Source organism: Priapulus caudatus, unplaced genomic scaffold (genome assembly GCF_000485595.1).
Source record: "Priapulus caudatus unplaced genomic scaffold, Priapulus_caudatus-5.0.1 Scaffold1084, whole genome shotgun sequence".
Classification (NCBI taxonomy): Eukaryota; Metazoa; Priapulida; class Priapulimorpha; order Priapulimorphida; family Priapulidae; genus Priapulus; species Priapulus caudatus.
This window is the reverse complement of record NW_014578145.1, coordinates 18206-22586: the sequence shown is the minus strand read 5'-3', so window position 1 is coordinate 22586 and position 4381 is coordinate 18206. Positions and strand designations below refer to the sequence as shown.

Here is a 4381-nt window from a genome sequence, read left to right as displayed (position 1 = left end):
TTATATATAATACGTTGTGTACGTTGTGTGCGTTGACACGTGGCAATAAAAACCCGACATTGTATAGTGTCTGTAGATTGTTCATGCTATAATACGCGCATTAGAGAGGAAGGACGCGAGATCCGATCCTTTCTCTCTCATGCGCGCATTATGCCAACACACACAATGCACGCACCGTATAATTCCTTCTATAATCCCGTCGATACGTATATACGTGTGCATGTATAGTGAACGTACGCGCACACCACCACCATCACCATCACCATCACCACCACGTTGCTAATGGCAATCACGTTCGCTATAGGTGAAGTAAGCTCCCCTCGCCATTTATTTTCACCCCCGAGGCCTCCACTCCAGCACGATACACTCACATCCTGCTTCGCGTACGTGGTATCTGTTTATTGGTGCCCCCCTCACCCCTCCTCTCCGTCTTATTCGATCCTTTACACAGGACGTTGGCAAGCTGCCAGGTGACGCACGATGTTTCTAAGTTTGTTGTTCGTGTCAGATGGTTAGTGTAGATAGCGGATTTCGTCAGCACGTTTGGCAGTAAACAAGATAGTGGGTATAGAGAGAGATAGAGGAAGGATATTATTTCCTCGCCATGTTTTTTTTTTGCACTTGTGGATTAGGAGGGCCTGACGAAGAGTACGTCATACGGTTGGAGCTAGTACTTTGAACTTGCGTGTAGTTAGCAAAAGTTTAATAGCATTGAAGATATAGAGTTGAAAATACGTAGTAGTATTTTTAAACTTCAATATTAGAAGAACAGGACGAAGAATAGCTTAGAGTTAGTTATTCGATCTCTCTCGGCGCGTGTGTCGCCACCTTGTGGTGACATTTACCGCGGGCGTGACAACAACATCACGAACGGCAGGGTTAGATATTAAACATTTTAGTTCATTAGTCCTCCTCCTGCGACTTACGTTTGGGAGGTGGAGGACGAGCTCCGTCCAAATACTTCCACATAACAACCTTGATGTTAGTATTGGATAAGGATGTACCTAGCTACTATGCTTCACTACTTGTATCACTACTATAGATAACTATTTGTATCGACTGCTTCAAGTAAAACACGCATACGATGTGGTTGCGATGTAAATATCTCGCTATGAGAGCGTATAACTGATTAGTTGTGCCATTTATACGATCAGACCGTTTGATCTATGTCAACAGCTGCTGTCAAGCGATCGATCGGTAGACTGGTTCGTGGCCCCATGTTTGTACTGTCATAGGGTCTAGCGTGCAGAGCGTGCTAGCGTCTACTTGTACTAGCGCGTCTACTAGGGAAAACTTGTTGATGGCAATGAGTTATATATATAGCTCTTTGGATCTTGGTTGAGAGAAGCTGCCACCGGGGACTATAGTAAAATCGATTGGAGGATGGTAAATTGGGACGGCGAAGGACGGGGAAAATAACTAGTCCGCAGAACTAACGGCTATGGGGCATTTACTAGTCCTTATTTTTTACTAGTCTCGGACTAACGGACTAGCCTTAGTGTCGAACCCTGGAACGCCATAAAGTTATCACGTACGACAGACACATACACGCGCGCGACAGATGTGTGAGAGCGTGCGTACACAAACACACACAGCTCCCAATGTCAATAAACCTCTAATATATATATCAGGAGTAGATAATAGGGTTATATATTATCTACTCCTGATACATATAGCAAATCGAACGATACACGAATATGAAAATGTGTTATATACTATAGACTTTATTTATAAACTTTGGTCCTGCCCAGCTTGATTGGAAATTCCATCGACCTTCGTTCGTATATAATATATACAATATATTGCCATGTAAAAGTAGCGGGATATATATATATAGGGTGTCCGACTTGCTATACCAGCCGGTGATGACTGGTTCACCCATAGACGAAATTCTGACACTCTCACTCGAAAAATAGTCATAAACAACACCGCCTAATTCTCTTCTCACAGAATCACAACAACAACAATAATATTAATGATAATAAAACAGGGCAGTGTGTGTATATCCCATCAAAACACAACGCGATCTCTCTTGAGTTAAATCGAGTCGTTATACATCATTTATACATGAATCACGTGGGAGTGAGCGGCGGGCACGAATGCCGTATACCTCCCCCTCCCACCACCACACACACACGCACTCACACAGAGCGCGCGCTGTGTGGGGTGGGGAAAGGTTACGACGGTGGGGTGTGTGTCCGACACCACCCACCCGCCAGGTCGGTCGATCGGCAGCGGAGTTAATTGTTGATTGTTAATTGTTGATTAACCGATCACGTACGTTGACAGTCCTGGATAGTGTCCGATGGCAGCAGGTGCGGCGAAGGCCTCGTACTTGCACGGCAGAGGTACGAACCTATACGTGGACGACGGATGGAGAACGGGCTTCCTAGAGACTAACCGCTGATGCTGCTGCTGCTGCTGTTGTAGTAGTAGTTGTTTCGTTTCGTAGATCACGCACACGGACCCGCAGTCCCCGATGCGGTAGGACACCTCTCCTGGATCGCACCACATCGTCAGCTGCTGCGGCATGGACGCACGCAGACGAGATCCCGTCAGTCCCGCAGCCTCACCCGCGCGTGCAATCAGCGGGTCCATGTTGTGATTGAGTCTCAGGCACCGGTAGCCGCTTCCCTTGCAGGGGGTCTCCGGGAACCAGTGGTGCTTGTAGCTGCTAGAGAGAATCTCCCGTAGACTCGTGACGAAGACGGCTAGAGAGGAAGCCGGTATAGTCCTGTCGGCGCTCTCTAATAGCTTAGCGACAAACTTCACCGTCGCTTTTACTTCGGATCTCATGACTATAACAGGAATGTATATATATATAACTCTCCTTCTTCTCTCTCTGTCTTTCACGTATAACTCTCCTTCTTCTCTCTCTGTCTTTCACGTGTAACTCTCCTTCTCTCTTTCTCTCTCGCACACACACACTGGGTGTATCGTACCGCGAGTGCAAAGTATGGCCGGTCGGGATGTTGTCGGACTTACGTATATGTCCCACGCAGGCGGTGATGCGATGCTACGAGCAGTTTCGCAATCGACGATACCGTGGAACCAATAAAACTCCGGCGATGATGATGATACGGCGATGATGATGACGATAGCGATGCTGACTAGCGATGTGTGTCTCCGGCAGCTCTTCGTATCCGGCTTGTATGTAGTGAGAGTCCGTCTGCCGTGTGCGTTGTCTCGGTTCAAAGTTCGTTTAGCGTAACGTAGTATGACGATAGCGAGCAGTAGCACTAGCAGCAGTACCAGTAGCAGCAGTAGTAGTACTAGTACCAGTAGTAGTACTTAGAGTAGCAGTAGTCGTAGCAGCAGTAGTAGCAGTAGTGGTTGTATCACAATCTCGATGGTGCATTCACAGATCTCGCTACCTCTCGTCTGTTGCTCGACTGATCGTCTCAGCTGAGATTTATACCCTAGGTTTGTTGTTGACGCGTGATACTCTGCGCTGCTGCTGCTCCGAACAAAGCTGCATTCGCAGAAAAACACGTATACGGCTGTCGGTGACGTACGCCGTGACGTCACGACACGCTGCGCTTCGACCAATCGCGTGGCGCGGCGGCCTGTCAATAACGCGCTCGCTCCATATACGTTCGTGGGCGTGGCGATGAGATCATCGCTGGCGAATGACATCACGCGTCATGCGACTTATTGACCGGAGAGTACGATTTCGTACTTACTGATCATGAATACTACGTTAGCGGGAATTAACCGTGGGTCCCGCGACCCGAGGCACCGAATACGACACTTCTAATGATACGCACACGCTCTCAGTGCAATAGATGCCGTTCGATCTTGCCAAGGGCGTACGTACGTACGTGCGAATCGTTTGGAAGTCAGTCGTTTGGCGATGTGATTGGGTAATTTCGCACGTTCGAGGGGTGCGCTAGTTCCAAGGCGCGGGTAGTGTTACGGATTAGTTACACAGCTTTGTGCGAATTACGTAACATTATCTCGCGAAATGCGTGCGTGCGCGCCAACTGCGAACAAGCAACTCGTTATTTAATTAATTAACGAATTAATTATTTAAATAAATGCGCGCAATGCGTGCCTGGGATTTCAATCTCTCGTGGGCTAGGCTATTATGTAGCTCTTAGATATACGAACCTTCAGGTGCAGTCGCTTCCCAAGTTTCAAACTGGAATTTTTTCTTGGTAAGCCCTCAGGAGATAACAGCGTAGGTTCGGTGACGTTGTTGTTACTTGTTACCCACGTATATATGTACGCGCGCGTGTGTGTGTGTGTGTGTGTGTGTGTGTGTGTGTGTGTGTGTGTGTGTGTGTGTGTGTGTGTGTGTGTGTGTGTGTGTGTGTGTGTGTGTGTGTGTGTGTGTGTGTGTGTGTGTGTGTGTGTGTGTGTGTGTGTGTGTGTGTGTGTG

The 4381-nt window shown here is 47.7% G+C and overlaps 1 pseudogene; it reads right to left on the bottom strand.

The window, feature by feature from the left end:
* Window positions 1-1704: 1704 nt before the first annotated feature.
* On the bottom strand, window positions 1705-3466 carry LOC106815298 (annotated as a pseudogene).
* Window positions 3467-4381: the final 915 nt, after the last annotated feature.